Raw genomic sequence first — 25,689 nt, 5'->3', positions numbered from 1 at the left:
CCATAAAGCAATCTAACAGATTTCCCTCAAAATTTTACCCGGTGCCTAAAAATGTAAATGATCACTTATTGATGCTGAAATGATTGTATCAATAATATTGTGACTGCGACAAAGTGCGACAAAGAAAAACAAGATCCAGAGTGAACTTCTGCACCACAGGCTTTTTTCGTCCTTCAGCCCTGAACTCATACAACACAATTTCTGTGTTTCCCAGAAGGAACATCTTGAATTATCTGTCATAATTATATTCATGCATATAAGGCTTTGCAATTTATCCCAGTTCACTACCAGAGGGCCATAATTCAGAGCCAGACATGTCTTCTTGTGATTTATGGTCCAGATTAGAGCAGAATGAGGATTCACAGAGCCATTCTCAGAAGCACAGGGTGTATTGAGATGGAGGAGATGGGCCGACAATGCTGACCAGATGTTGCTCTCAGGTGCCACAGCTCAAATATAGCCATTATTTAATCAAAATAAGAAAATAAACTTTTCTGAAACTAGCAAAAATAACTTGCAAGTTGTGTCAGGGCAGGACTCGGCATAGTGTATGCTAAAGTGTTAGTATTAAAAATATGTTGGGGACGCAAGGATAATATGTGAATGTTCTCATCACTTAAGGGGTGAGTTGATGAAAGGTGCAGTCACAAAAATACTGTAAGTTGAATTCCTTTGCGACACAGTGTTGTGCGTTTCTGGACTGCGCCGTTGGGACGCACTGACTGAAAGCAGGAAACTCAGTCCTGCCTAATGAACTGGATTAAGACATCTTAATGGATCTGTTGCCTCCAGGGATCTGCACAAGTCCATCCCTCACAGGCTGCACTCCACAAGATCAATGACTTCTGGCATCGCTTGGCAGGGCCTGGGCTGCTTAGACTGGCTAGAAAGTAAAGGGTTTCCTTCATACCTGTCAAGAACCGGCTCTGGCTCTCATGATTTTAATCGTGCTAGCAATGCTCATGGATGATTAGCTGCACAGGCTACTGTGTATGCATACAATGTTCGCTGTGTGCTATGTCAAGTCAGTTTTATTTATATAGCCCAATATTACAAATCACAAATTTGTCTCAAGGAGCTTTACGATCTGTACAGCATACACCACCCTCTATCCTTAGCCCTTCAAATCAGATAAGGAAAAACTTTTTAATGGGAAAAAATGGAAGAAACCTCAGGAAGAGCAACAGAGGAGGAATCCCTCTCCCAGGACGGACAGACATGTGTATACAGAATACACCAACATAATAAAATTACATTATGGACAATCATGATGACAAAGTTATGAATAGATAACATATGAAGAATGGATCCGGGAAGACGTCGAGCATCTTCAGGTGTCGTCAACATGTGTGTTCTGTGTGTCTGTTGGAAGTGAGTGAGAGGTGGCAGGACGGGTGAGAGATGCATTACGTTGTTTTTACAGAATGGTAGTTTATTTCAATTTAAATATGCAGACATACGTTATGAAAAAGATGACTGACCTGGATTAAAGTCAAATAAACACTATTGCTGAAACGATTAGTCAGTTCACAAAATAGCAACAATATCAACAAACGGTACAGTAACAGTAACAGTAAGCAATGTTTTAAGGAAAAATTAACATTCTCTGATTTCAGCTTCTCAAATGTAGGGACTCGATGCTTTTCTTTATTATATATCATTGTTAATTTAACATCTTTTGGATTTGGACTGCTAGAAAGACAAAACAAGTCATTTGAAGACACCATCTCTGGGGCTCTGGAAAATTGTGATAGACATTTTTAACCATTTCATGATATTTTATAGACTGAATGATAAATCATTTAATTCAGAAATAATCAGCAGATTGATTGATACTGAAAATAATCATTAATTGCTGCCCTAATCAAGACTAAAGGTTCTATAATCATTCTGGTTGCCAAATTCTCATTACATGAGAGAAAACCAAATCTATGTATGCCACTGTAAATCACTCAAAGTTTAAAAAAAATTAAATTAATATTAATATTATGGTATATAGACACAAACAATCAACAACAAAAAGAACAACAACTTGAAAGTTATTCATCTTACTTTACAAAATGCCACTTGCATACAATCAAAAGCCACACCCTCAGCCAATATTTTGTTCCAAAACTGAAAGCCAGTCAGAAAGTGAAACCTCAGCACCTGGCCAAGTAATCACTGAGTCAGTGGCACTGATCAATAACCCATCAGCTCCCTGTACATTTGATCATTTAATGAGATGTGGCAGTTCCCCTTTTAGTAATCTGGAACAATCTTAAGGACGACTACTGTAAATATGGGGATGTCTATACTTTGATTTGCCATTCAGACTTGGCTCCTTATTCTGCTGATCTGCTGCTGGATCGCTGCCTTTTATATGATAATATTGTGAATTTTGGCTACTTGTTGTTATTGTTTTTTGATTCTAGTCTGATCTACAAGATGGTCTCTCTGCCTCATGGCTGAAAAAATGTCAAACCAAGTATCCAGAATTGTTTTCAAAGTAGCTTTATTATAATGCAACGGGAGTATAGTTACAGGAATCTCCTTTAAAGGGCCGTCAAACCACACACTTTTGATCCACACCTGCCAGTTAGCCTAATCAGACAGGCGTACAGCAAATATGATGATGATGATGGTGGTGGAGGCTGTGTGAGGACATTAAACAAATACACTCAAGCCTCCAACTCCACTGAAGTGTTCAGTGTTCACTCTCAAGTGATGTGCTTCATGAGAGCAAGAGCAAGAGTACAAGAAGCTACATTTCCAACCAGTTTTGAATTTTATCTAAACAGTTTACACATATTATCTCATTTAGAAATTTCTCAATGGGCAGAGTCACTGAAGCTGAGTCTCATATGTTGGCGGCAAAGTTTTACGCCTTATAAAAACTCACCTTAACACTTTATTGAACAACCTATTTTGTTTTGAAGTATTAAGAAACATATACTGTATGTCTTACATGTCATAAGGAAATTAAAAATGACTTTACGACTTTATGACTAACTTATCTATTTAACACAGTTACCTAAAAACTCATACTTTGCTTTTTTCTAAAGGCCAGTCCTTTTTCTTTTTTTCACTTAATCCCAAAATACAAAATACACTGCTTGGGGGAAAGGCAAAGGGGGAAAAACCCTAAACACAACAATTTCAGTGACTCTGTGCTGCTAAATTACAAGAAGAGCATACAACATGTGTGTTGTTGTTATTGCAAACTCAGCACACAATGTAAAAGCCTTCCAGAAAACAGAACTGATTGTGGCTTTTGTCTGTGAGGCAGCTGTGCTGAGTGTTGCATTAGAGTCACTGAGAGTACCTTTAAGTTAGTTTTACATTGTAGGCAAGGTTAAAATCTGTTTTCTCTTAAACAGATAACTTTTTTTTCCATTTAAAGACAAGGCTGGCTTTAATCTATATTGTCCTTATTGTCAACAAATCCCATGAAAACCAACAATGTGTTTGTCTGTTTTTCAACACTTCCTGACTTCCTTACCCAGGAAGCTCCAAGCCCACTGGTTCCCACTTTAGATGTAAATCTTTACAAACAGATCGCATTTTTTAAAGATTTTTTTCAAACAAACAGGAGGAAATAGAGCATTTGTTGGGGACTATTTACAGCGGCGGATTAGTGAGTATTTGGGGCAGCAGGACGGTGTGTGTGGGATTGAGTCAAAATAAACTACACTGTGTGTTCATGGTAATGAAGGAGCATGTCACCCAGTGCAACAGTGCGGCTCATTGGTGTGTTTTTAATAGTTTCTGGACAACAATGGAGCTCTATGGCACAGAGGAAGAAGATATATCAGGCTTTACACACAATACTTTTGGAACAATTCATTGTTGAATTTGGTCTTTTCATGAAATTTGTTGACAATAAGACAAATATAGAATATAGACAGCCTTCTCCTTTAAGTACATTAAGCGCTGCAGTTGGTCACGCATTAAGTGCAAACTTACAGTTACTGCTCATCTGTTCATGATGGATATTAGCTCATGCTGATAACTTTTTTTCTTAAGCTTTTTCCACTGCAAACTGTAAAATGCATCACTTCTTGTTCACCGGAGACTTCTTTCCAGTAAAACCTACAGAAATTGAACATCGAGTGCAGCTTAAAGCCTGAGCCTACACGAAAACAAAATATAATTGAGAGATCCAATCAAGAACATCTTTAGCCTAGGGGGCTTAAACATTGTCCCTTAGAGTTTAAAACAGCAATTTCAAAAGCTTTCAACAACTGCAAAAAGGTTGAACCACATGCGACCGCGGGGGGCAGTTATTTAAATGACTAAGGTCACAGATGAATCATTTAAATCAACAATCCACAGATCGATCATCAAATTCAGACTTTATCAAGATATTTTCAGCCCAGATTGCCGTTGCCGTGGGTGTTGTGACACGTCGACTGTTGCACTGTATGTTCAGGAGACAACATGCAACAGGGCGCAGATGGGTAATGGGCCAGTTTAGGCCTGCTCCTCTCGAGTCTGTTGCCATGGTAATTTCCATCGAGTGCTTTATGTCCCTTGCAGCTAATCAAAGGGGAGCAGTGTAAGGGGGCTGAAACAGAGCACCCTCCTTTATCACTCTTGCTTGTATGTGTGTGTGTGTGTGTGTGTGTGAAAATTACATTTATGATAAAGATGTGCCGCACTTAACATTTAGTCAGTTCTAAAGATTCAGTATCCTGTAGGATTTGTAATTGATGGTCTTAAAGGTGCAATCAGTAATATTTTACAGTCTCTTTGCACAAAATGACTGTATTGTGTGGGTGGGGTTTGAGTATGGGGTATGAATGTTGTGGTCATTGTGCTGAGATGTCAAGCAGGCAGAGCTGAACCGACTCTGTTTTTGTTCTAATCTTCCAGGACCTGTGATATGATGGTGCTTTAAATTTCCAAAACCAAAATATTGCAGCATATAAAAGGTGAAGAGAGGTTTCTTTTTCAATACTAGTGAAGTGTTGGCAACACATTTCTTGGACAGGTTAACAATTTAGGATGTAGTGAACATTAACTTCATACGCTGATGTTTTTTTGGTGATGCAGCATATTAAACATTACCTGGCCACATTATTGCAGGTTACTACTTGCTTTCAGAAAATATGAGGGGTTGTGTGGAGGAAGTTCGCTCAGCAGCCACTAGACGTTATCAAAGAGCCATATTTGACCAATAGCACTTTAACTAAATTTCAATTTCTAGCAAGGATATACAACACAAACAATAATGTCAAGTATTTGCTTTTCTTCCAAACTGAACACTTAAACTGTGTCACCTCTCATCACATATGACAATAACGCTTTGAAACCACTTAATGTTTGGGCTGCGGGGCACTAGCACTGTGTACAACTCACAAAGACTGGTAGTACTATAACAAGTTATATGCATATCAATGTGAAATATATGTAACAATAGATTAGACTCATCTTTTCTGCCATTGTGGTCAATTTCAAAAGGAATGCCATGTAAAAATAATCCAGGCAGGATGCATGGTAGAGGGAAGTGTTTTCTGATCTGACGCCACTATCGGAGTCCATTTAGGCAGACCACCTCAAAAGGGGGCTCTCTGTCCTAATATTTAGATTCACCCATTTGCAGATTTGCAGAATCCATGTTACTCAAGATGTTGAGTAAAAATCTTCTCTAATCCTTTTTGGTCCCTTTGGTCTTTTGATTTAATGTACAAATCAGAGGGTCATAATGTTCTATGCACTCTGTATATAGCACAGGAATAATAGCACTTATCTCCATCACACAATTCAATTCAGTTCTCCTCTTGCTGAGTAAACTAATGCCAATTAAAGCATAACTGGAGGCAGTATTCTCTGCTGGAAATGGATGTTTCCACGCTGAGCAAGCTTCTTCAAGATGAGCTCCATTACAGCTCTGACAGTAAAGCCGAGGGACCCAGTCAACACCTGGGGGGAAACAGTGGCTCCATCATAGAGCAGGAGATGGAAGACATCCCAACAGGGCTATTAGTTGCATGCTCAGACACAAATCCCATAACGCAAAAAAGACGGATATTTTCCTTGGAATATACAAATGTATGATATTTTCACATTTCAAACATAACATAAACAAATTTTTGGTTATGTTTACTGTATGGTTCAAAAACTGTTTCCAGCAGGCAGCTGTTTTTATCAAACTAGCTCTGATAAACCCACTGTACACTACCTGCTCAGCAGCAAACAGCAGACAGACACAGTTAGAGACTAGCTGGTGAAGAAAGTGGAGCATCTAGCAGCTAAAGAGCCAAATATTTTTCTCAGAAGTTGGTGAGAGACCAAACAAGAGCTACAAAGCAAATGAATATTAGACTTACATTATTCAGGTGAACAGAAACACAATTCCAAATGAATGATAATGTTGCTCTGTTTCTGCTAGATGTGTAAATGCGAACACGTTAATCATAACAACGTAGTAAGGCGATGATTTGTCAGGGCTGCGTGTCTATCAGCTTACCATTGAGCTCTTCGGCCCCCAAGTGGCCAAAAGACAAAGTAAGCAGCTTTAAGATTGTTCTAGCTCAGTGGTTCCCACCCTTTTTACCTTGAGAAGCCTTAAAATTAAGCTCTGTCTACTTGTGACCCTTCATCTCCAGTTGCATGTCTGCCGGTTGTGACCAGTTCAAACAGTGTGACCAGTGTTTATTTTCAATAATTTGACGAGGTAAAGTGTTCCAGTATTTCACATGGAAAATTACAGAAAAATATATCTTGCAAACCTTTGTGGCCGTCCTGACCCCCTGGTTGGGAACCATTGTTTTAGTACACTAAATGTTGGTGATATAAGAGTGTGGCCTGGAAAACAGGATCAGGCCACTTAGCCTATTGTTAAGTCAATACATCTAGTTTTTGCAAAAATATAAAAACCTTAAAATTGACATTTACTGTATATAGATCTAATGGTGGTTAATTTTTAATTTTAAAAAGGGAATTACTCCTTTCTAAATGAAGCATCATCTATCATACAGTATATTTGCTAAATATCATCAAGATTATGATCGGAGCACTGCAGCTGTTTTCGGATTTATTCGGATCTATTTCCATGGCCAAGTGCAATATCCAAATCGCAGAAGCTGCCATTTTTTGATAAAGGTACAATGTGTGACAAAATGTGTGCTGCAGAGATGCACTGGCCTACAAATCTTGTTCTCCAGATGGAAGAAAACATGTTTGTTTAATACAGACCCCAACAAATGTCACATCATCATGATTTTAATAGTGTTTTCAGTGAAAACAAAAATTGTGATGCAAAAATGATCATTCCCGCTAATCGTGAATCATATGGCAATCGTAATATCTGTCAAAAATAATCGCAATGATTTTTTTTACCATAGCCCTACATCAAACTGAACAAAAGAAACGACCAAAGAAAGAGGGAAAATTTCTATGTTTCTATGATTCTATATTTCTTAGTGCATAACACTTCCAGCGAGCAGTAAGACAGAGTGTGATTAGAACAAATTCACCAGACCGTAAAAGACTGTTGATGCAAACAAAAGCAGAAAGCAAGATTGATTGGGCTTTCTCCACATCGCTGGTCGTCTCCCATCTGAAAATATTAGCTCAGATGCGCTTCCCCGATGCAGCTCTTCTGAGCAAACTCACAGTGCAAATATGATCCATCACATCCCAGATCAAGTCATCGGGGGTAAAACTCTGATTAATCTATTGCAAGGCTGAACGATCATCAGAAAACACAGAGGTCGCACAATGAGTTTGTAGAACAGGAAGTGAGGAGTTTCAATCACCTGCTGTTAATGTTTTGTTCTTATATACATATACATATTTATTAATTATTTTTGATCTATTATCTGTTTGTCATGGGTCTAAGTTAAAAATGAATTTAATCATAACTGGTCTAAATCTGTTTTAAGATCAGTGATGTATAAATAAATTATTTATGGAAATAACTGATAGCATGAGAATTTGCATTATAAACGCAACATATTTCTAAAAGAATTAATTCATATTTTTGAACAGCTGTGACACAAATAAAAAAGAATCCCATCCACTAAAAGGTGACAAAAAAGGTTTGATCACTGTACATTTAGAAAAAGACTCAAACAATGCATACATTTATCACTGACACATGCTTAAGATATCTTATCGCACAGCACCACACCTAAAGTTAAATCTGGGTTAAACAAATACAGCAAAGTCTTAGCCTTTATTTCCGATCCTCACCTGACTCACTGCTCTTTGGAAAGAAACACCCTTCGCCTCAAACGAAAAGTCTGTACAAAAACGTTAAAATAAAATCTGCAAGAAAACAATGAGGTATGGCAGACTCTTAAGTAACAGTGATGTCAGCACTTTCCACTTATGTGTGAACACACAACATAAGCAAACTTCTGAGCTTAATCTGCACACCCTACTGTATTATCACACAATTATAATATAAGTTGGATAACGAGTAAAGGTAATATTATGTTTTCTTTGATGTAGTAACTATCTCAAGCTATTTTCACGTCTCTACAAGAAGAATTTCATACGATACTGAAATGAATGTAAATCAACAGCTGCCCGGAAAGTGTTAAATCATATATAACATCTATGATATCTTAATTAATTAGATATTAAGATATCTCAATATCAAAATAATTATGCTGTACCTGGGAAAATGAATGGCAGTAATGAAATGTAATGATTTTTGTTTAATATTAAAGGGTTCAAACTAGAGCTGCAACGATTAGTCGATTAACTGATCGACAGAAAATGTATCTATTGCAACTATTTTGATATCTGAAGCAAAAATGTGCTGGTTCCAGCCCCTCAAATGTGAGGATTTGATGCTTCTCTTTGTCATACATGATAGTAAAGGGAATATGTTTGGCTTTTGGACTGTTGGTCGGAAAAAACAAGACATTTGAGGATATCAGCTTGGACTGTGAGAAATTACAATGGGCATTTTTAACTATTTTCTGACATTTTTTTATTGACAAAACAATGAATCGATTAATGAAGAAAATTATCTTCAGATAATTGGATGATACAAATAAAAGTTAGTTGCAGCCCTGACGTGAAAACATAGGAACCTTTAAGTGTCTAAGTATAATTGACAGGCAGCCATCCTTATCTCTATGGCCAGACTCAGCTGCATGCTGGGGCTAAAAATGAAAGTCAGCGGAGGTTTCTACACTGCAAAAAATGACCATCTGAATAGACAGTTATTTATTGAATGCTTACATCCGATTTAATCAAGTGGACTTATCTGTGTACAGTATACTGTACTGATGAAGTGACATGCTATCACAATATTATCAATACATTCTTGAAAACAGGTGAAACTGTAGCGAATACAAGTCAAACTCTATCCTGCTTCTTTCCATCAGTCAATAGATAAAGCATGCCATTTGAAAACTCACCACATAAATGTATTATTATAGGGAGCACTTTTTGCAGTGTAATAAAGCTGACCCTTGTAGGCGTTCGATGTGCTGGCTCTAAATGCGGCACAGCTCAGTCTGTTGAGATGACAGTCACAATGAAAATGTCAAGTCACTGATCGAGCAGCGTATTTCCATGCAGCTCGCCTGCCCTCTCTCCTTTTGTACCCAGACATGTCGGGGTGATACGCTTTAAAATAGCAAAAAGTCCACAGGGGTGGATGGACACCCTTATCGCTCCTCACTGAATCTTGGACAATTGCCTCAATCCTGGAATGTCACTGTCATGTCATGTTTTATGCTGGAGGTAAGTTTGTCTGAGGGCAAGGATCATTATGTTATCACATTTATTTAAGGAGGTTTGCCAAAAGCCCATTTAAGACATGGAATATGTAACACTGGTGTCTTTATCTACCTGTTAAAGATAATGGCTTTCGTCATGCACATGTGTTTGCTACGTTAATGCTCCATAATGGCTTTATTCAGACAACACATGACTGTTACGAAAAGAGCCATAATGCGCATGTGATATCTGGCACATGGTGCGTACATAATGCACCAATAAAACAAAAGGTTGTTTTATTTTGAGGCTAAAGGGTGGGTGGTAGTGTGGGGTGGTTATGAAATGGCGCCATGGTGGAAATGGGGTTGGAAGAATGGAGGCACGCTGTACAGTGTGCGGATATACAATATACATATATACATGATGATATATGGCTATGTGATATCATTTTGCTATACCTGCACAATGCGTATGTTTGAAGAATGTAGTAAAAGCAAGAAAAACCTGATCACAACCAAAAGAAGAAGAGTGTTTTCTGTTCTCTCACAGGCTGCATCAGTGATGGATTAAAAAACTAATTTGTCCTTGAAACTTTAATTAACAACCATCATGAGCGCAAGAGACACTCGCCTCCTTTTCTCACACTGAATGCCCTAATACATTTTCTCATCAATTTCACTATCTATTAGATAATTCTGCTGTTTTATAATGGTGGATGGTGCACAAGCATAAAATGACAAGACGTGAAGTTGGGACTCACATGCTGTGTCTAATGCGTGTGTAGTCATAATTTCATCCATGCAGTTGGCACAAGTGAAAATTGAAAATATTGGAAGGGAGACTGCTGCTCTGATTATTATTGTGGTTTTATTTATTTATTTTTTCCTCTCTTGCCCCACACTGTGAGGGTAAAGAAGTCATAACTGTTAACTGATAACTACAGTTCTAAGTTTATTGGAAATGTTACTAGGGTCAGCTCAGGAAGATTGTCGTCATGACTTTTACAAGTGACTATGCAGACATAAGACTAAAATGTAAAATTGCCATCATATATGGATATATGTGCATAACAACATGCAAACTTCACTATTTTGCTACAATGTGAAGAATAAGGTTTTAAATAAATGTTGTCCCCATGTATAGTAAGTATACTTATATGTCATAACAGGTTTTTTGCCATTTTTGCTTGTGGATGCTCCTACTGTGATGCACTGATTTGGGCATAGTCCGAAGGTAATATCGTTGAAGTTTTTAACCCACACAGAGGAGTGTAGCAGTTGTTGCTATAGTCTTTATGCTCTGTTATTCAGTGTTAAATTACTTTGTGAAAGATCTTTAATGATGAAGATGTTTAATTCTTCAAAATCTCCAGGCAAGTTATGCATCTTTTCTATATAATATTGTCACGTGTAGTGTTCATCCAGGAGTAGCTGTCAAGTATAAAAACATTTTCAAACCGTTTAAATGGCTTCCAATGCCAAGGTAAAAGAACAACTTCTTTCCTCAGGGTATTGAGATATATTTTAGTTGTCACACTCTCCCCTTGTTGTTGGAAAAAGTTAGAAAGAGAGAGAATGTCCTCAGCTGAACAATACCAACCTCACCCATTGTATTTTTCTGCCAAGACGTTATAGTCAGCTCAGGCAATCAGAGCTGCTGTGTGGCCTGATAGAGCCTGAGCTGCCAATCACCAACACAACAGACTGCCATTGTCTGTGATGGGCAGTTTGACAGCAGCTATTGAAGCAGGTCAGACACACGGTGGGTGAGAACAATGGCTGAAGGTGCAGCCACCCTAGTGTTGGGCCTCGCCTCACCATGTGTGCGGAACAAAGACATGGGCCTACTTGGGGAAGGTGAAGCCTTCACTAAAGGGCTTGAATGGGAAACAAAGGCCAGGCAGTGCAACAACGCCAGGTCTCCACCAGCCGTTAATTCACACTTAGGTGTAAGATTGATGCGAGATCCCGGTTGAAGCCAACGCGAGAGCTCGGTTGAATCTAAACACTGGAAATGCCGGCGCACAGCTATGACGTCATCGCCTCCATAAAGTCGGGAGCGTAACATCTTTCCATTGTAGCCTCGGCCACTTCAGGAGACGCTCACATGAACTTTAACTCCCGAAGGAAAGTCTCAACTTGCTGGACGAGCAACAAAGCGACTGCTTTGTGTTTGCTGAACACACTTTTGGATCCTGATCGGTTTTCCCCGTAACGATCCCGTACCTGCAGAAGGAAGATTCAGGTTTTACTGCTTCTTCACGGAGAGAAAGACTGCCGCTGTCCACCCTTAATAATGTAAGATAGTGCTTTAAATATCAGCATTTTTAGGTGGACAGCCACCTTTGAGACTGTTTTTCATGTTTGGTTATTGGTCCCTGATCCCAGGGTGGTGCCAAGTAATTATTAATTCACATGAATAATTTTGATAGTATTCATAATTCTATTAATATTCATAAATATCCTTGATATTTTTGCTAATAACCAAACCTGCCCTACCTGAATCCCAACACTAGCTTTTCCATTGTGAGATCCAGCTGTCAACGCAGCCTCACCTCAGATGACTCAGCCCGGGGGAGCTGTTCATGCTCTTTGAAACTTGGACTGAAAGTGTACCGGAGCTGACAAGTAGCTCCACCAAAACAGCCAACACTGATAGAATCATTTTAATATTCATGTTTCACAATAATTAGCAGTGAGATTTTATGAGGAGATTTTTGTCTTCGCAAGTTTTATAGAAAATAGAAAGTTGCATGGCAACTAAGCCAGAGAACACTGTATCCAACATAATAGGACATTTCTGTCATGGAAATTGAATCTTTTTAAATGTTCTCTTTGAATTTGTGGAACTGTATATTTGTCATGTGGCCATCCTGTTTGCTCTTGCTGTCTAGTGTCTTGTAAGCCCATATGGGCTGGGCACCATAGTTTGCAAGCAGGGGCGTAGGACTGAGGGGGGGCGAGTATGCAGGGCGAGTAGGGCCCACAAAGATACTAGAACGATGCCATGGATGCGGGGAGGGGCCCATAGAGAATGCCTATGTACAGGGTCCAGAGTTTTGTGCTATGCCCCTGGTTGCAGGACATTCAAATAAACAAATCAATCAATCAAAAAGCAGTTGATTGGGTGAGAACAACTACATTTATATGTGCAACACCCACCATTCAAGTCAAATCAAGTTAGACAAGTATTGACCTCATACGCTAGCACCTTTTTTCGCTTGATTCATTTCTGGTTTGGTCTCCTAACTTCCGGTTGTTATTGCTGGCTACAGTAAGTACAAGTCAAAGTCTCAGTCCTGATCGGTTCACACAGCCTGCTATAAACTGATCAACACTGGGAACACGTCCACATTTTTGAGGCGGTTGTATGGCCTGACAACATCCACCACAGATATTAAAAAGACGATCGTTGGTGCAAAGTTATGTACGGCGTTTACTAGCTTACAACTAGTCAACTTGCTCACTTTGCCATCTTCACAAATGATCAGTGAACCAGATGATAAATCAATCAATCTATCTATCTGCATAGGCCTGAACCGCCTCAGCCAGATTATCACAAAGACTGGCTACGGATACCGGTTCTGAAGTGGAGCAACCATCAGTCACCTCCTGGATGAGATCAAGCTATATTCCAGGAATGAGCAAGACATCGACATCGGAATATCATTTGGACTGGACAAGTGCGGTCGGATGGCATCAAAAAGAGGGAAAATGATCAGAACCGAGGGGGTTGAACTACCAGAAGGCATTGTAGATGTTCAGGAAAGCTACAAATACCTTGGGATCCCGCAGGTAAACAGAAACCATGAGGAGGCAACAAGGAAGTCAGCCACAGCCAAATACCTACACAGAGTAAGGCAGGTACTGAAAAGTCAGCTGAATGGGAAGAACAAGATCCGAGAATGTGTGCATATGTACATTCCAGTGACTATTATAACAGTAACATGATTAGCTGATCCCTGGCAGACTTTCACACTGTAAGTTATATTATAAAACTGGTCAGATATTTGCTAAAAATGTAGGCGCAGGGTTATCACAAGAAGCAGATGTCAATCCACACAACGCGACACATTCCCACTCCCAGCGTAGACAGGACGTTAAAAGAGAAAACAACGGAGTCGGAACACTTCCTGTTGCTGAAACACATAAGGTCACAGTGAAGGGAAAAGGCAAGAGTTGGACAGAGTCCTCCATCCCAGCTGGAACATCAGCTGAGGAAACACGGCATCACAACTACTGAACAACCATCCAACTCAGGGGTTTTTAATGACCTATGAAGGAACAGAGGCAAAGCAGTAAATTTTATATACTACCTGAAGTTAGTGAGGCAAAAAAACCACACTAAACAAAACTGTGGACCACTGAAATCTGCAAAATAGGTGAAATTGCTCTCCCTGTTTAGCTGCTGTCTGACAACAGTTACTGAGCCATCATTAGAACAGAATCAAGTATTTTCTGCTTCAACTTAGCATTTTCTCCTTTTATCATTTTCAGACTTTGAATAAATAGTATTTCACAAGAAAAGACAACATTTAAAGAAAAAAACAGAAAAACAACTTTCTTGTGGAACAGAATTTAGTTTTGTCATCTTTTCTGTTAATCATCTTGCAACCCCTTAGATTATACTGTCCCCCACATGTGAACTACTGTCCTACATGATGGTTTAATATCTCCACATACATATATATATATATATATATATATATATATATATATATATATATATATATATATATATATATATTAAATGAATTTACTATATTGAAATATGATGTTTTTTTCCAGAAACAGCCTCATTTCAAATATATATGCAGGACATGACCTCAGTGTTCGCAGAATCACAAAAATAAATTATAACTTATTTGCAGTCGAATAATGAAGGCACGAAGATATGAGTGTGACCAGCAGAGCAAAGAAAAATCTAGCAGCAATGAAATACAGCAGACCAACTAACCAAGCAGTTGACACCTTATTTTTCATCAAAGCAAAACAAGGTCACCTGAGGCAGTCACAACACAGACGGAGAGCCTGTCTGAGCTTGGCTAAAAATAAAATGCATCGAGGACATAATGATTTTCTCACAGAACTAGATATGTGTTTTGTTTTTTCATCCTCACCTCCTCTGTCAGAATTAGATTATCGGGCACACTTCAAAAGGACACCGCGCAGACAGGAAACGACAGAGCTAATGAATTCAGAACAAACACACACTCTGCCTGAAATAAACACGTCAGGAAGCAGGTCAGAAACGCGGTCGGTCAGCTGTGTACCCAACAGCACGGCCACCTGCACCTCCTAACAGACCATTCACATGCTTAATAAGATTATACAACAGATTATAGTATTTGGTTATCTCTGTTGGCTCTCTGGCTTTGCTTTAAATCCTGCAGAGATGTTGATAAGTGAAGCCTGCCCTGCACAGTTGAGAGTTTCCCAGTACACCAACGAATGCTGATGATATGGCAGATACAGAAAACAAAAGGTTCGCTTTGAACAGTATGAACTCTAGAGAGCAACCCGGTTATCATCCACCTGACCCAGTGGAGTCAAAGATAAAAGTGTTTCCAAGACTCCAAAATATATGCTGATTTTTCTGTGAACGACTTTCATGTTTTGAGCTTTTTTGATTCTAGGTTGATTCTCAGCAGGGGTTTCCTTATTCTTGATGCCAGAGAGGCCGCAAGGGAGTAAGGCAGAGTGAGTGTGGGTTTATATTTATATGTGGTTGAGTGTGTAATTACAAAACCCAGCAGTTAATTCTAAAGAGGCTAGTATGAATGTAGAAGCAATGCAGCAATTCAGATTTTGTGTGCATTAATATTTCTGCTCATTTCTGCTCACTTGCATACGCACACGTGCTGATTTAGCAAATGTCTTGCCTGTTGTAACTACTATCATTAATGCAGTAGAGATTCAATATGTTTTGGACACTGTTGTTGTACATGTGCCTGGTGTCTACACTTTGATCTGCCTTTAAACAAGCCCTGAGCACTGGCCAGGTCTACAAACAACAACTACAAGTTCAAGGTCCAGCTGAGACAGAGGGAGGAGATCCCCCAGATCTCAGCATTTATATTCGAACGCTCCCGAATCATGAACAGAAAAATACTCTACACCAAATTGCAATAAGAAACGACTAACTTTGTTTCCTCTGCGGACCCTTTATGCTCCCAATTTGAGCATTTTTTAAGAACAGAGCATTTTGCACAGCACACATGAATCCCTTGGACTACTGCTTTCAAAATACGGTCTACAGTCTTAAAAGAGGTTCCCTAATGAGAGGGATGTAACGCTTATAAATGGTCTGACTGTATTGTTGGTTTCATTGCTACTGCTGTCGGAGTTGTGTAACCATAGACCGTATATAAGGATGGACGATATGACGGTGGCTCGCTGCAGTATTGGTCATAAACCCCGCTCCCTCCATGTTAGCGGATGGGACATGAGCCAAACTAAAGACTCAAAGCTCGAAGTACACGTGGAATAAATTTTTCCCAGAGATGGTTTCTGTCATTTTAGGTAGTTCTTATCATGCTGATGTTTGTTCAAGTGTTCATTTTTCTGATAAGTTTGGTTCTAATTAGTTAGGCGTCACCGGAATATTTTGGCTTCATGTTTGTGCAGTGGGAGGAAGTGGAGACACGTCGTCCATCTTTATATACAGTCTATGCGTGTTACCAAGAGATGTAACTGTGAACAAACATGATATCTCTCATGATCTGTTCTGTAACACTCCTAAATACTTGTAATGTAATTGGTCAGCTCAATAAAGCTTTAAACATGTTTGTGTGTTTGTGTGTGTGTGCTGGACATCTTACCGTTGACACAGATCTCATATGGAGAACACAGCTCGCTCTCAAAAAGGCAACCTGTTTGAAGAGACACACAATAACAACACACTGGTTAGCACGTAACAAGATTACACAGGCAGGTTTTGTAACTGAATCACACATTTCCAGCATATTTACTGTTAAATAAATAATACATATACAGTAGCAGTAGAAACATAGAGAGTTAGCTGAAAAGTTAGCATTGTGGCTGTAAATTAATTCAGGTGTGTTCTCAGTCAAAGTGAACAGTCTGATGAGGTTATAATGCATTGTGTGTGTGTGTGTGTGTGTGTGTGTGTGTGTATCTGTCCACGGCTAATCTCATATACTACTGGACCCTTCAGCCGAATGTTTTTTGTGCACAATTATGACAGTATGCTCAAGGACCTCTCGTGGTTGCGGTGATTCACAATTTTTGAAAAACCTCCTTTTTCAGGTGACCTTCGTCGTCATGGTAGCAATGTTCAATCTGAAAACGTGCACCGTTTTGCTATGGTTTCCAGGTTGAACGACATGTTTCCTGAAAACGCTGGGCAACGGGCTTTGAGGTATGTTTTCTCTCGTTTGGTGGGTGTGTCAGAGGTGTTACCCAGTTGGCAGCGACATGTATATAAACACCACCGTAGTAAAAAGGCAGTGCAGTGCAGTACGCCTACGTACTTCAACTGAGTGTTCAATGCACCACTGTTTCCGTTTAAATAAACGCTTTGCTACATTTTGTCGGGGTTGAACGCAGCCGTGGTTGCGAAACAGTCACAGTTTGGCTAGGTTTAGGCACCAAAACTACTTGGTTAGGTTTAGGAAAAGATCATGGTTTGGGTTAAATAAGTACGCTAGTTACGTCAGTTAGGTTACGTTAAGTACGTGACGTAAGTTAAATACGTTACGTAAGGGCTATCACCATTTGGTGATACCAGGCCTGGCGGAGATCTGCACTCTTCTAGTTATTTCACTGTTACACACAGTAAATTATCTTGTATTTAGCCCTCTCTACTTCAAAGCACTGAGTTGGAGCTTAAAAAGTCACAACAAAGGTTGGTTCAACCAATTTATTAACAAAATGATTTTATCACCTACCTCTAAACCTCGAATTGTAGCCATGCAGATAGTTTTGGTTTAATTTGCCCAGGTTTTAAAAAGATTTCTGTTGCCACCTTAGTACAGTGGAGTTATGGAGGCCCTACACCCCCATAATACCCCACCACAGGTGTTTTCACTTATTTGCTATCTTAGACTGTAAGACTGTAGACATGTACATCTCCCTCAATATCCTATTAGTTTTGTTGCATCTGTTGGGACAGGACCAGTGTCCGAAATTAACTTTTTGACTCACCGGCCAAGGGGACTGGTAGATGAAAAAATCTATACATTAGGTTCAGGACATTTCATTGAGATAATGAGGTATTATGTTGAATACAAACTTAAAGAAGAGGCCAGAGCAAAATTTCCACTCAAATCGCCAAACTAGGAGCGCTCGAGATGGTCACTTTCGCGGCACTGTTTAGACGCAAGTAAAAACACATATGGCAGTGTGTGTGTGTGTGTGTGTGTCAAACTCTCAGCAGAGACTCTCAGCTTAGTTTGCTATAACATGACAATTTTGGTACAAACATTTACCCGCTAGTGTAAGCCTTCCAAGATTTACGCGCCAAACGGGTGTTAATTTCGGACGCTGGACAGGAAAAACTTACACCTTCATCATTCTTATACATAGATTTGGTGACATAATCAACCTGAACAACTGATCTGTCAGTGTGTGCAGGGCCATTATACAGAAATCAACGGGAATATGTCTTTCCAGAAACAAAGTCCGCCTTACTCTGGATAACAGACCTCACTATAAAAAGTACTTTCTACCAAATTTGGACTGTTTTTGTATTGCTATATTTGTCAGCCGTGGACAGTAAATGCTTGCAGTTATCCGGAGTTAACACTGGGTTGATGGGGATGCATCAAACTGGCTCCTTCAGTGCTCCTCTGGGAGAAGAGGGGAGGCAGCCATATTTTATTATTTTCCGCTTACAGGAGATCTGGCAGCATTTAGCACTTATAAACACTCTGTCTGTCTGGCTCATATAAAACAAGTTAAATCCTGCTGTAGATTTAGGGAATGGGGGTGGTTGTTTGTTTGTCCTTTTGCAGGGGGTTATAGCAGGTAAGAGTGGCACTCAGGTTCAACAGAGAAACATAATGTTCTTTCCTTTCATATGCACAAACCCAAACAGGATTTACAGTATCATAGTTTAGCCCATTTGATTGGTTAGGCAGCAGCTGGCCTGTCTCTCTGTGCCGGGCTGGATCAGGACCAAGCAGAGTGTCACTTTCAGGTTTTTAATTAGTGTTCTGTCTGCAAAGCTGGGACTTGGATTCACGAGATAAGCACCAGTTCTTAAACTTCTGGAGACTTAAGGTCAATTTGGTAAATCAGCATTAGATGGAAAATTACATGAAAATTGATGCATTGATAAAATCTAAATTAATTAAACAATCCATCATGGAGACAAAAGTGCTGAAGAAGGAGAGAAACAGACAACAGTTGCTAAGCAGGTGCAAACCATGTGCAGTACATGTGCTTCCTGCAGCTGCAATAAGAACCCTCCAGTGTGCAGAACTGATCATGTCTGATTGTGGCTGTGTGGAGAAGGTCGCTGAGGTTAGCCTGGGTTCTACTACGACTACTACTACATCAACTACTAGGACATCTACTAACCTATCACTTCTACAAGAACTACCACTACTACTAGTCCTACTACTATTACGATCTACTTCTACTACTTCCACTAAGATTACTTCTACTACTACAACTGCTGCTACAGCTACCAATCTACTTCTACCGAGACTACTTCTACTACTACAGCTACTACAGCTACTGCTACTACTGTTACTACTGCTACATCTACTGACCTACTTCTACTATAACTATTATTCCTACTACTGCCACTCCTACTACATCTACTAATCTACTTCTATCACTTCTACTAAAACTACTACTAATACTACTAAACTATCACTGTTAGTAGTCCTACTATTACTACTACTACTATCTACTAAACTCCTACTTCTACTACTGCCACTGCTATACCTACTAAAATACTTCTACTACTACTACTGCTACTGCTCTACTAATCTACTTAGTCCTACTACTGCCTGTGCTACTACTATTACAGGTATTACTACAATTACCACTGCTATTAAGTGACTACTGCTACTACTAATACTACTACTTCTACCACTTCTGCCAATACTTTAATTCAGTAAATTTCCTAGTACCCCTACTACTCTAGTACTACTACAAGTACTTCCATTACTAATATTGCTGCGAGGACTGCTACTGCTGATGCTTTATCTAATACTTCTGGCATTAATAAATTATCAGTTTAAAATGTTCATCTAGATAAACATGTACCAATGATATTATTAACAATGAACTGAAATAATAATGTATGCAGGTGGGTGTAAACACACACACACACACACACACACACACACACACACACACACGCACACACACAAACACATTAGGGAAATACCCCAGGGACTGTAGCAGGCAGGGTGCCGGCTGAAACTAGCAAAATGATGTATGCATGCTGTAACCATGACAACACTTGCTCCCTCTCTGCCTTCCAGGGATCAAAGAGTGCCAGCGATTACCTCCCCTCATCTCTCTCCCATCACCCTCCACCATTTACTCTCTGTGAGCTCCTGTTTTCATTTTGTGGTATCATATCTTTTTCAATCTTCAACTTTCCAGGGAAGGGTTTGCTAAACATTCACACCTGGGAGCTTACCACAAAAACTGCTTTTGGGCAACGAGCAGCTTGACTGTAACAGTTTTGGAGCAATTCAAGAGCACCTCAGCATCAGCAGCTTTAGACCAAAGCAGGGTAGGGCTCATTATTCATCTACTTCTGCTGCCCAGATTCCTCCAGCCGATGACTTTTCTGTTACAAACCTGCTTCTGCAGCTTTTAGGAGGTGATCACGGCAACAGTATTGCTTTCTTTTCTTTGGTGTGAACAAAAGATGGCTTTATGTTGTATTTTTTATGTACTCACAACCACACAAACAGACTGACAGGGAGCTTCTTAAATGTTCCTTGGTCCCTTGTTGTCCTACTAGGTTAGAGATTTTAAAGAGGTGGCTTTTCAATTTTTTTTCCAATTCTGCTTCCTACAAATTATAATTATATACAACACATCTGCATTGCCAAATACCTTTGAAAGGAAAGTTAATCATTATTATCGTCATTAGGTTGAAGTGATGATTTAAATATAACACCAATTCTCATGTTAAAGAAATACTTATCAGTTTTACCCTGCGATACAGTGTTGGCCCTTCTATTTTAAGACTGGAATATGAGACTAAATGGTTTAATAAGACATCAGCTCTTGCATTTTGGGCTGTTTTTTGTATTTTTAGAGAAATGGCTTTTCAGATTTTTTTTCTAATTCTGCTTCCTACAATTTATGATACACATTTGCATTGCCAAACACTTTTGAAAGGAAAGTTAATGACGCTCATTTTAAGTGTTTTATCAACATAACAACATTTATATTGAACATTTAGATATACATAAACAATGTATCACCAGTCAAACAGTATCCATATGAAGTACAACACAGTAATCAAGTAGTGTACTTAAGTACAATTTTGAGGTACTTTACTTGAGTATTTTATGCTACTTTATACTACTCCACTCCATTTTGGAAGCCAATATTGTACTTTTTACCCACTACAACTTTAGTTATTAGTTACTACGCAGACTCCGATTATTAATACATACATTATGAAGTATTATTATGGACTAAGGTACCCTGCAGAATATAAAGTAGTTGAAATTAGCTCCACCTTTACCTGACTCTTCGCTATGACCTACTTCTACCATGACTACTTCTACTACTACAACTACTGCTACTACATCTACTGACCTACTATCTTTCCGTTCAGGGGGTATATGCAGCAGCAGATTTACCACTCAGAATTTGCCGACAACTGTCCGTTTTGACGGCTGAAATGTCATCAGATTTTATCAGCTGTAGCTAGCTAACTTATGAACGCTACCTCTGTGAGATGGTTGAAAACTCCATCTCAAGCTTTTCAGTTTAATGTTTGCAGCTGACCCATCTTACAACAAAAAACATGTAAAAGGGTCTTAAATATGCACACAATACTTACATACTGTACACGATATAATGCTAAGACACTGAGGCTAAAGCTACATGTCCTGAGCAAAAACTCACCAGATGATGATTCATGTAGGAGACAAGCAGAATTGTTACTGTATTACAGTGTACAGCTTGTTAGCCCTTGTACTACAGAACAATATTATTTATAAAAATGTAATTAAAATATTATTTGCTCTAGCATAACCCTGTTTGGGATACCTAATACTAACTTGGAAAAGCAACATATAGCCCGTTTTCACAGCAAACACGCAGGTGTTGCTAATAACATTAACGATGTTTCCTGTAATTAGGTGGAACCAATCTTACTTGTGTTTCACAATTGACTTTATTCTCTTGGATAATTACAGAAAATTCACTTTTTACATTGTCGTATTTGCTTGAATGTTTCGCCACCAAAGGTTACATTGCCAAATAAATCAAAACAAAGCAGCAAACACTCATAAAGCTGCATAAATTACCAAAAACACACTTGTTTTGAACTCAGATTCCTGCCTCCAACCAAAATCAACAGCAGCCACTTGATCTGCACATGCTTTCAAGCTTTGAGCAACCTCGTTTCTCTTTACCCAGGATGCAGTTTTACTCGAAAGAAGACATATCAGAGTGAAGTCATTTGCGTTAAGCTTGTGTCATGTTAGCTGGATATTCATTATGTTTCTGTTTTGGTTGTAATTAAAGGGGGAATCACCCGAGGCCGTATTTGTTTACATCTCTGTGGAAAACATCATCACAGTAGTTTACAGCAGACGCAGTCTTGTTAAAAGCAGAAACATGTGACACAGAAACCCTGTTCAAAAAGAGTCAGGGCTTCATTACAGCAGCTTTGGGGCGTTCATGCGGCGTTTGGGCCAATTTCTCCAAAACAGCATAATAAGAGCAAAAATATACAAGCAAGAAAAGGAATACGCAGAGGCTTACAACTGAAAGGGAATCATAACATTTGAAAACAAAATTATATACACACATTTTGGCAAAAAATGTTTGCTGACATTCAATATCTAATTTTAAACGCACACAAAAATTAATATTTACATCCAATAAAATAAAACAGTTCTTTAAGTGAAGCGATCAAAGCAGCAGGTTAATTCAATTAGATTTATTTTATTTTCATGCAGCGAAAATTTTGTCACACATTTGAAATATCCTTTAATGAAAGCTGTTATTTGATGTTTTATAGATTTTATTTTATGTTTAGTGGCATCTATTTTATTATTAAATGCACTTGTATTACTGTACTGCATAGTTTCTTTTACTGTCCATATCTGCTATTTTTAACAAGCACCCCCTTTTTGTGCACAAAGCCGAAAAATGACCCAAAATAAAAAAGTTCTTGAAACTTTTTGTTCTTGGTCTCTTCTAAAAGGGAACTCTTTGAAGTTTACTATCAAAAAGTCAGAATTACAACAAAGTTACAGACGCACGAACAGTAATTTTTTCCTGCCTTTGTTTTGTTTTTAATTTTAACTGTTGGATTATGTATGCACTCTTGTTACATAATAAGCAACTGTTGTTAAAGTGATATTGGGATCTCATAATGGTTTACACAGATAGAGTTGTGGAGCTTTGTGCTTTTTAAACGATGTATCGTCAGTCAAGGATTCAACCGGATGCCATCTCAAATAAGGCAACAACCCCGCGGTTGTTATAGTTATTATTATTATTATGAATGTATTAGATAATAAACTGTAGATTCTAATTGCCTAAGTGGAGCCAAAGTTCCTTTAAAAAAACTTTACGGTGACCCCATGACGTGTTATAAAGAGGATTTAAGGAAAAATAAGTAAATTAGAGATTTTTTTTTTTCATTTCACTTCCAGATAAGAGCCAGTTAGAAGTGGAGGATATGGAAGATGGCTCTGCATGCTACTTTTGGACTTATGCTGCCACCGTGAGTTTTTGCTGTCTGGTTTCATCACTCCACACCAGCAGACTGTGAAATAGGTTGCAGTATTGCACTGTGGACCGACGCCAAGCCGGCGATGCGGGAGGAACAGAATTTCAATCAGCTTCACCCTGTGAGCAAAGAGCAGCGTCCAGGCTGTGGCCTTTAATGCCTCCTGGCAGGGCCATCACATGCTGCGCTTGCTGACAAAAAAGGCACTACATTTCCCAGGATGCCAACTGCCTGTTTGCATCAGACACCTGCTGCTCCCAAGGGAGAGGGCCAATGATTAAACTGAGAGCGGTCACCTTGAAAAATAAAGCCAATGATTTAATTGGCCATATAAACTTTTGGGTATATTCGTCCATGTGTAGCTTGAAAATGACAAATGGCCCATAATCATATTCTATAATATATGAAAATTCAAAATACAGTTATATGTTTCTTTACATACGTTAAAGACATGTACCCTCAAAATACATGTGTAAAATGCATTTCTACCATCCACATGCTGACAGTTTTTTCACTATACATGAACAAAGCCAGGCTTTCTCTCTTTTCCTGTAGTGATTATGCAGTAGTGGATGGTTTATAGGATGTAACCTCAGCGAAATACAAGGAACAATCCATATTTCCACATCATCAAGGCTGAAAAAAATCCCACATGTAACCTAATGGGGCTGAAGTGAATTCAAAAGAGAAAATGCTTTAAGATAAGTACTAGGGTTACTACAGTTGCTGGAGTGTATACATTCTCAAATCCAATAAAGACCAGGACAAAGGCGCTAACGTTAGCTTAAACTCTGATATGGCATCCAGGGCTGGCTCCCACATAGAGGACGTGTCTTGAACAAAGCTTTTTCTAATTTCACCTGAGAAGTAATCCTACAAAATAACTTGGTTAACTAATGACGTGCTAGTCAATGGCTATATAAGTAGGCCTAACGCTGGGTTACACTAGCCTACTGTAGGCAGTAAGCTAGTTGGCCAGGCATGCTAACGTTAGCAGCATACATTAGAGCAGATAAACACCATTTATTAAACTATTGCTTTTAGTTTTGGAATGGAGAGAAAAATGACATAACTCTCCAAATTGTGTAGCTGGTATTCATATTGATTGTAGCTAATTACCATGTGGTATACTAGTGATACTGTGGCATTGATTATTGGTATTACAGTGCTATTTTCTGTCTATGTATTAGGTTGTATTAGGTGCCTTTTTAACATCCGGCCAGAGACAACAAATGAAAAGTAAGCAAGATATTAAGTTTAGTTCAGTCTCCATCCTTGGCCTCTGTCCCTGTCTCCGTCTCATTATATGTCAGCACAGAAGAGTGGCCTTCTGTCTGGTTTACAACAAATGACTTGCATCATTTTAATTCAGCATTCAGCTCTAACCTTCACTACCACACAATGTTATCTCTGTGGGCGTGTTTACATCTCGGGACAGTTGATAACAAGTCGGGGTCGCAGACTGACGGAAAAAGGGCTGGGCCTTTTAAAAGCTTTCCCTGTCTTTGTATTTTGTTTTTAGTTCAATTAAAGGCTGACTCACTTTCAAGTTTTTCCCATGGCTGATCAGAAAGGGCTTTCCTAGTTGGCAGTCTATGTGCTGTCTATCTATATGTGTGTGTAGGAGACGTGTTTTCTCTAGTGTACCATTCCTTCAATGTTTCCTTTGTTTTTATGATGACAACAATCCAATTTGTTTGAGCCTCAGCTCTGAGAGAAATGATCAATCACGACAACATGCCACCTGACAATTTAGACGAACACAAAGGAAGGATTTGGAAGCAAAGGCAGCATTTGATCATTTTTATTTCGTCGCAGTAGAGCGGGGGAAATCCATTTCTCAATTAAGAGGTGTGTGTGAACAGCCCTGCTTAAATTGGCGATAATCTCCCTTTGTCTTCCCCTCCTCTGTCTCCTGCCGCGACAAAACAACCGCCTCCATCACCTCCTCCCTCATCCTTTTATCCCTTTCCTCTCATCCTCCTCTCTTCCTCTCTTCCCCTGATTGTTCAAAGCCAGTGATCCATCCATCTGGCCGAATGAAGAAGCAGTGCTTTGTATTCAGAGCTCTCTTTTACTGTAGCTCTCAGATGCTGGCTGCCTTCATTATGTGCT

The 25,689-nt window shown here is 39.1% G+C and overlaps 1 protein-coding gene across 2 annotated transcripts in view; it reads right to left on the bottom strand.

The window, feature by feature from the left end:
• Positions 1–25,689, bottom strand: part of LOC122886635 (receptor-type tyrosine-protein phosphatase N2-like) — a 227,269-nt gene that overhangs the window by 189,885 nt on the left and 11,695 nt on the right. For both annotated transcript variants that reach the window (XM_044219062.1, XM_044219063.1), the window contains exon 2: positions 16,484–16,534. The gene's annotated coding sequence lies outside the window, so the exon portion shown is untranslated. The remainder of the gene's footprint in view (positions 1–16,483; positions 16,535–25,689) is intronic.

Source organism: Siniperca chuatsi, linkage group LG13 (assembly GCF_020085105.1).
Source record: "Siniperca chuatsi isolate FFG_IHB_CAS linkage group LG13, ASM2008510v1, whole genome shotgun sequence".
NCBI classification, from domain to species: Eukaryota; Metazoa; Chordata; class Actinopteri; order Centrarchiformes; family Sinipercidae; genus Siniperca; species Siniperca chuatsi.
The sequence above is the reverse complement of the archived record's forward strand: the minus strand, read 5'-3'. Positions and strand labels throughout refer to the sequence as shown.